The sequence below is a fragment of the Myiozetetes cayanensis genome, unplaced genomic scaffold (genome assembly GCF_022539395.1).
Source record: "Myiozetetes cayanensis isolate MyiCay16 unplaced genomic scaffold, myiCay2020 scf1, whole genome shotgun sequence".
NCBI lineage: Eukaryota > Metazoa > Chordata > Aves > Passeriformes > Tyrannidae > Myiozetetes > Myiozetetes cayanensis.
The window spans coordinates 37,696,807-37,710,777 of record NW_026086604.1 but is presented as its reverse complement, the minus strand read 5'-3'; positions in this window follow the sequence as shown (position 1 = coordinate 37,710,777).

The window sequence follows — 13,971 nt, the reverse complement described above, 5'->3', positions numbered from 1 at the left end:
ATATTGAAAAGAATGAAACATCTGCCTTTTGAGAAGACAAAAAACCCTCTCTGAGAGTCCTCAGCTTCCAGAGGAGAAGCCAGAGAGGAATATGGTTGGGGTTTCTAGTGTCAAAAAGGCATCAGGAAAGGTGAACAGAGAACTTTTCATCAATTCCCACAGCACTGGAACCAAGGCAAGCTCAGTGAAACTAATAGGAGATTTGTTTAAACAAAGATAAAAGGAAATACTTGATTACATAGCAGATAATGGACTTCTGGAATTCACTGCCAAAGAAGCTGATAAAAGCAGAGGTTATCAATAGGTTCAAAAAGGGATTAGACCAAGTCATGAATAACTGATCCTTAAACAGGCATGAAACATGACAGGCAGAAATGTACACTCTAACACTCCTGATACATTTCTGCAAGTTGCAGAAAAACAGGAAAAAAAGTGCAGAAAATGGCCAGGCTCACGTGGTCTTACTGAATAGTATCTCCTATTGCCTCTCTCAGAACATACTGTGCTCACTGGAGTCACTGTAGTGATTGTAGTATAGCATGTCTTATATTCTTAAGAAAAAACATTTGTTTGTGCCCTGTTCTAAAAGCACTTGCTAATAAGTACAATTTCCCTTCCCGATGTTAAAGAACATCTTTGTGTATAAGGTAATATTAAATCCATTGATCTGCTTTTTACATGATAGGTTTTGACTGAAACTGTGTGAATCTATAATATAATATTATAAAAGTAAATCATCTATGCTTGATAACTATATATTACAAGCATAATATACGGAATTACTTGAGATATATTCATGGAGAATGGATAAAGAAGGGATAAACGCTCAAACAAAAACAGGTCCTAGGGCAGAACTGTAGAAATTACGGACATGTCAGTTGTAACAATCTGAGATGAAGATGTATATGAAATTAATTATTACTACATTATCTATGCCTCATACTGAAATAGCAATACAATCACAATCACATATCTGATAAGCACGCTGATACAAGAATCAAACATACAAAACACATGCAGATTAGTGGCACGGTGTCAGATATGTGCAGTGTGAACTTTGTTTGTTGCGAAAATAAAAAAGTCCCTGTAATTCTACAAAAAAAAGTAGGATCACAGGATCTTAAACCCACAGGTTATTTTATGGAGAGTCATGGCATGGTTCTAAGCTGTCATCTGTTTGCAAAGGGCAAATAAGTATGTCATATAGACATATGCTTATGCTGTAAAAGAGGAGTCTGTTTTGCTCTCTTGAGGACTCACAGGGCAGAAGGCAGAATCCATGCAGCTTTCTAACCATCTTGGATGTTCTACAGACTGTCTCGTATACATACAGCAGATTATAGAAAGACCCTCAGTAACTCTCGCTCTTCAGGTTTGGTCATATTTCATCATTCACAGAGAGATTTTATGAGTAGTAAATATACAGCTCAAGATTACCCAGCAATTATTTATAGGCTAACACAAAAGATGAATAGCTGTGACTACCGTGCAACAAAGACAAGCACGGCTATGATCACCATTGTCTTCCAAGTCTCTACTTTTCTTCTTGCTATTTTCTGTCCATCACTTACTATTAATTACCACCTCAATAGTTACACTTTGCCTGTCTTATTACTTTTCTCATCTTACATACTATAGCTCAAGTACTGTCTTGCAGCTCAAAAATAATCTTCTTGAAGCTCTAATCCATGATGTAATTCACAAAACTGGACTCCAGGTCATGGAGAGCTGAACTTAAATCCTTGGGCTGAATTGCATCCTCTGTCTAGGTCATTCTTTGAGTAAGTTGTCTCTGAACTCCTCTTGCTTCTGCCATAGCTATGCTGTCCCCTTTTTCTTTCCACAGTTCTTAAAATCTGTATTGGGCTTTTCCACTTGTACACAGCAGTACAACATGATTTAATTACTGCACATAAAATCCATTTATTATGCTGATGGAGAAGGTTATTTAAAATGGTGCACACCTTTGCTTGCAAATCTGACATCAAATGATTGTAAAAATAATTAAGTTATTCATTCTTCCAGCTGACAAGTCTGTGTCTGAACAGAGCATAAATGAAACACTGAGCAGAAAACCAGAAAATCCTTCCTGTATATTGTGCTATATGAAAGCTGGTATCTGAATTTAGATTACAAATTTAGGCTCTAAACATCTTACTAACTGCAGAAGTATTTACCTAATATCCTGCTGATAAAGTGATTAGTTCTGAGTGGCAGAGTGAGGCTGTGTTAATGTAGAAATCAACCGCAATCTATAAGAACAGCATCATGGTAATAAGCAATAAGCAAAGGTCCTTCCAGTGTAGTTTCTGCATCACACTGTTCGTAAATGGTCAGGTGCTCAGAATGCAAAACTTCCAATAATAGCTTCAGGCAAGGCATCCTACAGCGTAACTCCTTACAACATGCTGAGGACACAGTAAATGAAAGTACACATTAGTCAAGATTCAGTGGGCAGTCAAGAATCAAATGTTTTCACAATTATCACTGAGTCTTGGCACTCAAATCTTTTAGAATGCCAATGTGGTCAAAATTCTGTGAAGACAAACCAAGAGCATAGCATATGGAGTGCTTTGCTTGTGTAGTGTTCATTTCATTGCAGAGGACTAAAATTTGTTGATTATGGTGCTTCTGTGACATTTGTGAAGTTATTACAAACTAATTCAATAACAGCTTTTTCAGCAACAGTTTGTGTAACTTATGAATATATGTACCGTGTTATCATTTGGAATTTAAATTCACACTTTAAAATAACACGAAAATAAATGAGCACATGGAGCAAGTAAGAACACTTCATTAAGTTAGAAAATTGAGAAAATTAATATTAAATGGTCACAGGCTGAGTACTAGAGATTATCCTAGTGATAGAGTCACCCACTTTTGTGATCAAACTTTCCATTTTCCATTACACTTTGCAAAGAAGCTGCTTAAGAAATCTGCACCTGAGACTTTATTTCTTTCTTGATCTATGCACAACATGGTATTTGCACATACAATACTATCAAGTGCAAGCAACAACTTTCTATTAGAGGTATTAAAATTTGTGTTTTACTTCTCTGGTTGTCATTATTAAAAAGAAGGATGTGCTGCACACGCAAATACTCAGAGGAAGGTGACCAAAAAAATTTACACTTAATTCAGAAATGTGGAACCAAAAAAAAAGCCTCCTAATAAAAGGGCAATTCTAAAAGCAAAACACACACACAATTTCAACATTCTTTATTGAAAAAAAAATGGCAAAAAAGGCCATTTAGCTATGGACAGTCCTTTTGTTTGTTTTCTAGGTAACACTGTGAGAGATTGCACTTCCATTTTCAGCTCAAAAATTCAAGGAATTGCAGACACTTCTGCAGCATCTTCTGAAGTTTACAAAGTCTGAACACTTACGAACTGTCTTGTATTGTTACAGTCTTGGATTTGGTGACATTTTAGCAACATTCCACAGGTGCAGAGGTTTCTGCCAGCTTGAATACCTTTTCCAGAAGAATATCTAATATATGTTTCCCTTGGAAGGAGTTACAATAACTAGATGATACTGGACAGTCCCTTTTCTTTTGTACAAAAGAATCTGTTACCAGAGAACATCTCTTCATATTTAATTCCTAATAATAAACAACCACAAAAATCAGGAACTATTTTTATTCTTAAATAACAAAGCTATTTTCAAACAAGCAGTAGTCACTCATTACATATTTCTTAACAGTTTAAGTAGATTTGAAAGAACATTTCCAATGTTGTTCTTTGGAAAATAAAAGTTATTTTTTGACCAGTTGTCATTTAAAATAAGTATCAAAATACATGCCCCTATAAACCTGCACTAATATTAATTTGGAAATTTCAAATCAAAATTACTTTAAAAACACTGTACTAACAAAGCCAAAAGACTATTCTGAAGTTTTTCATGACATCAGGTTACATCCCAGTGCACTGTAAGCTCTTTCTTTGTTTTCAGCTTCTGAACGCCAGGTTCAAAGATGCACAGTTACGCTGCAAGTGATTTTTCAAAATGAATGAAGCCAAGAGTAGCCTGGGAAGGAGCCCAGAACTGCTAACAGAGATTACCACTAAGAATGTCATTAATAAATAGTAGGATTTACTGTGACTAAGGCACAGGTATGAAGAAGTGTTAGAGTTAAAAAAGAAAGTGAGAGGTAATAAAAGAACATGGCTAAGGCTTTGACAGCTAAAAGGAGCTGGGGGAAATGAATCCTACTGGGAACAGATAAGCAGAAGAAACTATGATCAGTCTGCAGTCACTGTAGTAACACCCAGTATTATACCATTATCAGGAAAAACCTCTGAAAGCCATTGAGAAAACCCCTCCTGCTTGCAGATACTCACAAGCTACCAGTGCTGTGGTACAGACAGCCCTAATCTGACTGACAGCAGCAAGGGAGCTGAGTGAACTACACAGTGAAAAATCACTTACTAGGATTTTTCTTTAAGTGTCGAAAGTGAAGCACCTATATGCACAGAACTGCTTTGAAAGGAGAAGAAAATTCATGAACTGCTATGTTGTACATCTGGCACCTTGGATTTATGTCTCCTCTTGTTCTGGCCTTAGCAGTACCAGACTTATTGCAGAATCTATTGAAATGCTGTAAGGATGGTGTTTGCAGAAGAGTCTGCTCATGTCTGATTTATTTTCATTTTAAAAATCAGTTTGGTGGTCTAATCTCTCATCACTTACATAGCAATCCCTGAAGATTAGCAGGATGTCACTTTCAGGCTTTTATATCAGCTATTGCACTTCCCTGATCCATAAAGATGTCACTTGCTTTATCTGATACCATAGATTCAAATGATACCTTGCCCAGAGCATCCCATGATACTTCACATGGTGTGAAAGACCCTGATTTCATCTCAGATCTTTCCTCTCCTTTAAAGTTCCTTTTTTATGCATTTAAAGATGTCTATTGTGTGCCCAACTGGCATGGGCACTTGGAAATGATTTTTTCCAGAAATCCTTGTGTTTTCCAGAAATCCTCCTGTGCTCATCACCGCATCAGAGCCCTCTTGTACCCTCAGCAGCTGAGCCTCAGAAGAGGGGCAGAGGCCAGCTCTTGGGCAGATGATGTTCCCCCTTGGTGGCTGGTAATACCCTGTATTGAGGGTATTTTTGTTCAGATCCTTCCAGCCTCCACTCTGCCCTCTTTCAGCATCTGTCCTAAAGCTCACGGGAGCAGCATCACATGAAGTACTGCCAGGGAATCTAATGAGATATCCCTGCCCAGCCTGTCTCCCTATATTGGCCTGGTTTCAGCTCTAGCACAGCCACCTCTCTCCCAGTTCCAGGGTTCACACTACCATGCTTCCTCTCCCAGGAGCAGACCTGCAAACCAGCATCTAATGCCACCCAAGTGATATGCTGAATGCATGTCATCAGCAGCCTTACTGTGGTCAGGAGGACTCTGGAGGAGAGGCAGAAGGGAGTAAGGTCTGGGCAGCTGGCTGTGCCCACCTTCATTTCCAGCTCTGCTTTATTATCTTCCCTCCCTCTGTACTAACTGTTCTTCCTTGTCAGCACTACCCTGTTGCACTTCCACTTGGTTCCTTCAGCTTCTGCTGCTTAGCCAGGGGGTTGAAGAAGTGGTAAGGGGAGCTACTGAGCAATCTAGACCATCGTTTTAATGGTCCTGCAGAAAGCCATCCTTTTTTAAAATCATTAGATTGGACTGAAAGCCACTGTACAGGTCATCGGCAAGGATTCCTGCAAAGTACTTCTGCAGAGCCTACAGGGCCATCAAAAGTCACCAACCCTTGATGCTACTAGACTCACATTCAAAGTGTGAGCTCTATGACCTTCGAAGTCCCAGCCTTCCCATTCCTTCCCCAAACACGATGCCAGCCCTGAAGACTTCAGACACTTCACATGGTGGTAGTTGCTATCTTACTGTTCAGTGCTCCCTCCCAGTATTAATCCTCATATCCTTCATATACATGGAGGATAATTTCTCTACATGTTACTTTATCATATAGGTACCTTTGCTGAAACCACAGCTAAAAACAAGCATATTATGAAATATAGATTCACACTAAGGTAAAAATGCTGTAGTAATAAACTTTAAAATAACATTAATGGAAAAACAGAGGGATGAGAGTAACAACCTACCAAATGCTGCCTCAGACTCCTTTTCTAAATTTACTTTCCTTTTCTGAAACACACACTAAGTGCAGTTCATAATGATAAACTCATTCTGTATCTCTTGCTTGGAAAACAGTAAGTATTTTGATGTTTAGCTAAACTAGACAGAAACTGTCTACACAGTAAACCCTTATAATGTTAAATGGAAAAGCACTTCAACAAAAAGCATCAAAATTTCACTCCCTGTGACTTTACTGCTACACTGCCACCTGGTAACAACGTCATCTCCCATCCTGTCTAGAAGCAGCCTCAGCCATGTGAGTTTCAAGGTAACAAAACCTCCTGATGGACCTGTCCTGAATAGGAACTGGTGGTATGACTGGAATGTGAGAGGAAACAGCAGGTGAAGATAGGACACCCAAACTGTCTGATCTGAGAGGAGGTTACCCCAAAACAGGAAATGAACAATGGCAATGTTTGCTTACAATAAGGATGTGTTGGATTAAGCAGCCACCAGGGGATTACCCAAATGCTTTCAAGAAAAGAGTCAGATTGAGAAGTATAAAAGATGGAAGGAAACTTGTGACTGTGGGGTGAAATATGGGAGTGGGAAGTCACTCAGCACAGCATTCTGACCCCTGCTTCAGATGCTGCCAGGAGTGACCCCCACTGCCATTGTGCCCCATCTCCTCCCCATCCTGTGCAGAGAATAGGGCTGGCAGGATGGGGTGCAGCAGCAGAAGGACCCACAGCTCAGAGCACATGGAGTGCTTTATTGCCAGCACATGGACTAGCTGGCAGCAGGAAGCTGCACTGGTACACATAAAGACAGAGCAACCCCATCTCCAGCGGGAGATCCCCTGTCCTGTGAGGTGGGGTACAAACACCTAAGTAAGATCCTGTGGGATTAGAAATGGTGGAGATTAGGGTAATTAGAAACTTATAGAGGCTCTTTAACATCCTACAAATGTTTTGTACTCTGGTTTATCTGTCAGCTTGTTGATATTGATCCAGAAGGTGAAGTTCAGAGAGTGTCAGCTAATTATGTGTCATTAATAAATCAGTAAACCAATTAGATCGTGATCTGAGTTAAACCACTTAAGTGAATCAAGTCTTCCCAGCCACACTCCCTGGTGTTGAAAAAGTCATATGCTACTAAAAACACAATGAGCAATTAGCATTATTACCCCTGAATCACACTCAGGTTACAATAGGCCTTTAACTCAGATGATTGACTATTTCATTTCCTAGCATAAATGTAGTTAGAAGATAACATGCTTCTTCTTGATGCTCTAATTATCTCAAAGACAGCTGCTGGTTGCATTTCTGTGCATTCCTGTGCTACTTCTCTCTACATGTGGTCACCCTGTAATATGAGCCTGTACTAGAGAATAAAAATTTATTTTTAACATATTTCAGTAGGTAGTCTCTCCTCATGTCAGTGTTATTTGCAGCCCAGCTGTTGAATCTGGGGAAATACCTCCCAGATGAACCATATGTCTATAATTTCTTATAGTCATAGGCTATAACTAAGGAAATTAAAAATAACTGATTGGCTAAGAGGGTGCAGAAAGAGTAGAATTAAATAAAAGTTTCCCATTCATCAAAAGCATTGAAAAGAAAAAGGTAACTAAAGCTTTTGGATCCTCAGGTATGAACTGGGAAGCAAGAGGCTTCAGTGACTAATTCCAAAGAAACAACACATCTCCTAGAATTTTATTGAAAATACTAATCATGAAACACAAAATAAGTTTAAAACATCTAAGTCCCTCATGAAAGAAGTACACACATAATTGTTATGAATTTAACAGAAAGAGAATAATAAAGCTACTGGTCACTTAAAGTTTTTATCCTAAAAAGAAGCTCTAGCAAGTGGCCAGCCTATTACTGCAAGAGCTTGACCTGTTTTCAAACATTAAGTCACAGCCAAGGACATCCGTGCAGCTGCAGACCAGGACCTCAGCAGGAACAAGTTCAGTTTCAGAGGAAGATCCCTATATGGAAGACCTCCTTTTTTATTATGGAAGGACTAACATTAAACTGCTTTACTGCAGATAGACAAGGGCACATCGCTTATTTGCCACCCTGTTTCTTGGGATGTTAGATCCACTATATTAGTTTTGTTATCCTGCAGTTACTTAAACCAGTAGGAGCTTGTTTTGTGGTTAGTGGTGGCTGTTGAGGTGAAAAGTTAATGGTTTCTCTAAGCTCTTGCCTCTGGCCATGTCCTTTGAATTGTCTTTCTTTGACATCACTTTTTTGGCCTGAAAGCATAAAAAGTCTTGCATTATTCACGCAAAGTTGCTACTCACTCTTTAGATTAGAAACAATCCTTTTACTCAGTACCTATATGTTATTTAATATGATGTGTTTATGATTAGCGCTCTTATACAATGCCAAAAAGCCCACAAATCCAAAAATTAATAAGAAACAGAGAAACATAAAGTTATTATTTTCATGGCTATATTGGAAAACAAACCTGTAATATAGCACTATAAAACTTAGTTGTAGGAATACATACAAAAACTAACCCAATTAGAAGATTAACATGCTTTACAATAGAGAAGAATTAAAGTTATACCCCTTCAAACTAGTTTTTAAGATGTCCCTGATGTGTTCACAGTTTTATTATGTGGCCTCCTCAGGCTTAAACTACATCAGCAGCACTTCCAAAGGTGCAAATGAAACAGAGACCACTACTAAAATAAAATACTTGGCCCATTATCTAGGGATATGCAACTGGATACAATTTAACTGCATTTACTATGGTAAAATATAAAAAGTTAAACCCAAGACTACAATGGGCAGAAACAGAAGTATTAGGTTAACCGTGTCTGATAAATGGCTAGACCAAACAGGTACTGTTCCAATTAATTATAGTTCCCACATGATTCAAAGGCACTTTGAAGGCAGCAGGCACTCAGAGCATTCATCTGGGCTGTGAAGGCATATGGAACCAGGGACAATCAAATTCACAGCAGAAGCATTATAAAAGTTATCTGTTATCTCTGTAGTCCTTCTGGCTTTTGCCTCCAAGTAAGAGCTAAAAGATTCTTTATGTAGGAATTAAAGATGTCAGCAACAACCAATGGGACTCCCCAGTGCTGCATCAAACCAGTTATCTATTCTGTGGCAATTTCTCCACTCAGGTAAAATGTGACATATGCTTATTTGGCCTGGTTTATACAGAAAGAGAAACAGAAAAGAGATCACTACTGCAAAAAACCAAAACCAGATCCAAAACCACAAAAAATGCACACACACACACACAGACAAAACCCCAAAAAAAAGTAAACAAAACAACAACAAAGAAAGCCATAGCCCTTTACTGTATAAAAATAAGAGCAAGTAAAAATCATGTTCTGTCCCAGAATCACAGAATGTGGAGCTGTGGCTGAAGCACCCCTATATTGCATGCTTTTCAATATGTTTTCTCTTAAATACTTTTGCTTTGCTTCTGTGAAAAAGAATTACTGTTTAACAGTGTTATTGTTTCACTGTAATTGCAAATACCGAACAAACCATAGCAGCTAAGGCAACTACAATGATTACAAGAACCTTCATCTCCCACAGATTTGGCTAATGACACAGTCTGAGTACAGCTGCAATGTAATTAGAGGATTCTGCCCCTTACCAGAAGGCTGAGACTTAAGGTGTCTTTAACAAGGCAATTAGGGGTTCAAAAATCCACCATATAGTAAGTAACACACTTAAATAACACGGTTGATACCATGTTTGCTCTGTGTCTTTTTAAATATTTGTTTGGCTCACCAACCAATTTTTAAAAAAAATACTGAATCTATCTGTGATGGCTACATGTTCAAACTGGTATTTCTTTCATGAGGAAATGGCCTCCACTTGCACCAGGGGAGATCTAGGTTGGATATAAGGAAAAATTTCTTCATGAAAAGGGTTGCCAAGCATTGGAACAGGCTTCCCAGGGAAATGGTTGAGTCACCATCCCTGGAGGTGTTTCAAAGACTTGTAGATGTGGCACATGTGACATGATTTAGTGGTGGGCTTGGCAGTGCTAGGTTAATAGTTGGGCTTGATGGTCTTTCCCAACCTAAATGATGCTCTGTATTTCGAAATAAAAGCAAAAATTCTTAAATGATGAACAAGAATTAGAAGTGCAAGGTTTTTGTGGCTATCAGAGTTTAATTACCACTGAGATAATGTTGCCACATAGAATTACTTTCTCATGTGCCAGATCAGTCATTTCAAAGAGTCAAAGAGGACTTTGACACAGAAAAAACACCTTCTCTCACAGATGGCCACAAAACCATATGTCAAACTATCCCAACTTTATGATTTGTATTTGCTCAGTGGACTCTCAATTTACCAAAAAAGTGAAAAGGAGACATTACTGCCAGACTACTAATTCTGCAAGTCATAAATAGTATGTGAGTCATTTGTACATTGGCTAACACCTTTTTAGAGGACTGGAGGGTCTCTGAAGCTTAACCCAATTTTGTGTCCTTCTGTGTGTATCTGCAACTGGTGAACTGACATTTCCTCCATCTCCTCCTCTTTATTAGACTATTTTCAAGCTAAAAGAAAAAAACCCTCACTTTTCCATACAAATTCCACAGATATGTCACCGTTTGCCACCTTCTGTCCCACAGTTCATTGGAATAATGTCCCTTTAAGCCATCTGTTCTCTTGTAAATGGGAAGCTAAAGATTGAAAGGGTACAGAACACCAGACAGAAAAAACTCAGGTACAAATATCATTATAGCTGGCATCTGGATGAACCAGTAGCAGGACACACAGTGCAGGAAGTCATCCAGATACTTCAGCTGAATCAATTCTTCCTACATGTAAATTACAGAGATTAGAGATTCTCATGTAGAGCACTCAGGTCTACATATCCCTTCCTGCTAAATAAGAATACAATGCATTGAGTTAAACACTCTCAAATATTTCTCTCAGCTTATCCACTACAGAGAGATGGTAGAATTACTTGTCTTTAGTAACATGTAACTTAGAAAATTTTGCTTTGTTTAAATACTTTTCTTAATCCTCTAATCTGTTTATAAACTGAGATGTTGATAAACTAAACTTTTTTATTATATTCAGACACATAATTTCCAATCATTTCCTCCAAGAAAACAGTGAAGGTTCTTTTCTATGAGCTCTTACCTAAACATATAATAAACCTCAGCTTGCCTTATTGCACTAGCACTCTTCATATATGGTAAGGGAGATGTGCATGTAAGGGTGGAACTCAGAGTAGGTAAGGAACATGAGCAGGTAAGAGCTACTGTAAGAATATGTTCTATTTTATAAACATTGCATGTATTTGCTTTTGTTTCATTTTTAACAGCTAAAGATGTTATTCTCAACATCCCTCATCTTATCTTTATTTGATCAGTATCTGCCAAGGAATTTAGTCTTGAAAAGGGATTTAAAAAGAAGGAAATAATGAAAAGCTTTAAAGTCAGCTGGGAGGCAAGGTCACATTCTGAGAAGCACAGTTAAAAGCAGCAAAGCCAGGATCACTGGGATGTGGAGGTTTTCACTATCACCTAAGATACATAAAAAAAAATAACAACAGATAGGTCGAAGAAGGGCTTTGAAGCTGGGGCCCAAGACTATGTATGAGAGCAAAGAGCAGAAAAGAGGTGAGGGAAGTGGAGAAGAAGCGTTTCAGAACAAGGTGTGCCAGAGGAAAGCAAGGCTGGGCAGTGAAGGGCAGGTAGCCTGGGGAGCAGGCTACAGAGAAACAGGTTGCTTTGGTGTCATTCACGTGGATCAAGTAAGTCATTTCAGGTTCTAGTGGAAGGACATACCATCCCCGTACCAACTCGGTGGGGAACAGCCCATTCTTTTCCTGCAAGACAGGCTTATTTTATTTTAATATTTTAGTTTTAAATTAAACATGTTATTTGCCAGTGCAACCTAAATTGAAACAAGTGTTACAAGCATGCTTTTGCTAGTTTAAGTGGAACATTTTAAAATCCTGTCTGCAAGAAATCACATTGCCCTGCCTAGGTCAGACCTATCCATGCAGTTTCGGTCTAAATCTCTAGTATGATATAATACAACTAGAAAAATGTCAGAAGAGAATAATGAGGAAAGCCAGACGTATAGACTGGCTCCCAGAGAAGGAACACTGAATATGCCAGGGCATATGGCTGTCAGGTTAGAAAAGAGATTATAAGAGACTGGCATCTATAAAATCTATCAGCACAGTAGCAGAGTATGGATCAATTGCTCACTTACTCTTTCAAGAAGTGAAGCAGCACTTGAAGCTGGGAGAAACCATGCTCGAAATGAAAAAGGTTACTTTCTATGCAAGAGCTGTGGGGTAAACTGGACAAGAAGAAATCCAGTCTTGCTAAACAGGCAGAAAATATAGGGTAAACAGGCAGAAAAAATCAGCTGCAGATGGCTGGGGAATGGGAGACTATTAGGAGGCATTCCCATGTATGTCTAGCCTTACCTGCTGGTGGCTGCTCCTCAGGACTGGAGGATATTGGGTAATATTATAAAAGAATAGCTATCTTGTTCTTATATCACAGTATTCTCTGCATTTTACTAGAAATGTAGCATTGTTACCTTAAGAAGGGGAGTATAATAATTCTCAAAACATTTTGCAATTCACAATTCAACTTTTATGCACAACATTTGGCTGTTGCTAAACAATTTGTGTTGAAGGATTTTCATTTTACTGGATTTTCAGTTTTGAAATATCATCCTAATTGCAGACACAGTTATACCCATATGAATGCTAGAACTGGTGCAATCTTTCCTCGTATTTCTAAAGCATTTAATTACTGTAGCGATAGACATATCCAAGTCCTGACTAATATTGTTGGCATTTAATATTTTTGTTTATAGCAGATGTAAGATGGTGCATGAATCAGGATAACATTAATGTTAAGATTTTATTATGTAAGTTGATGAAATGTGTTGTTGGATGGTAGTTGTGCTACTGTAACTTGAATGGTCAATCCTCCTGCCTCCAAACTCCTCTTTGCATGTTTCCTACATGAAATGTCTTGAAAATCCTGAGGACATCCTGCACCCTCATGAGGCTGTATAGCCTTGTTACCTAAAATGTACTGATGCAAATGGAATGAGATGGCACAGCAGACAAACTGCACAGCTCATTACACACTGAATGTAAGGAATGTAAAGCCCAGTTCCCAGCCTGTCAAAAGCAAACACCTTGCAGAGGGCCTAAAAGTGTGGATGATGCATTTCTTTCTCATACTCTCCCAGTGTCCAGTAGGCAGGCTAGCAGATAAGAAGAGATCACAAAGTCCACAATTATTATCTGAGAAACCCTGTCCCAGCGATTGCAGGCTTTGCAATGGTCTTTAGAGAAATTAATTTCATGCATTTTACTGATAAGCTGAGTATTCTAAGTAGAGCTGAATAGTCTATCGCTCAGTGTTTTATGTAGGTAATCTCTCAAACCTTGTGCATCATCATATGAAGTCTCTGCAGTAGAGGCAAGGATAAAATATTGTTCCATAGGGCAGTATCCTTTGGTCTGCTCGACAGTGCACCTTCCCTTGTCTTCTACCAACCTCCTAAATGTTATAAATTAGTATAAGAATTTAGACAACTCAATTCCAATTAAACATTGATAAATTTATTAAGCAAGCGATAATAAAGCAAAACAGCGCTGGGTGGCCTGGAGGGCAAGCACCCTGCCGAGGCACACACCGAAATGAAGTCAGTGTCTCTTTTTATACACGTTAGTGGTTGTTAAGTACGTGTTAAGTGGTGTCCGGCATTGGCTTTTCGGATGTAAATTTGTTTGTGGCTTGAGTTCGGTGGCTGGGTAAGTGGTCGTCTGCTATTTGTCAGAGATGAAAAGGTGCAGTTCTTATCAGTTGTTTATTGACACTTGCTTGATTAGCAAGCTGTCTGTG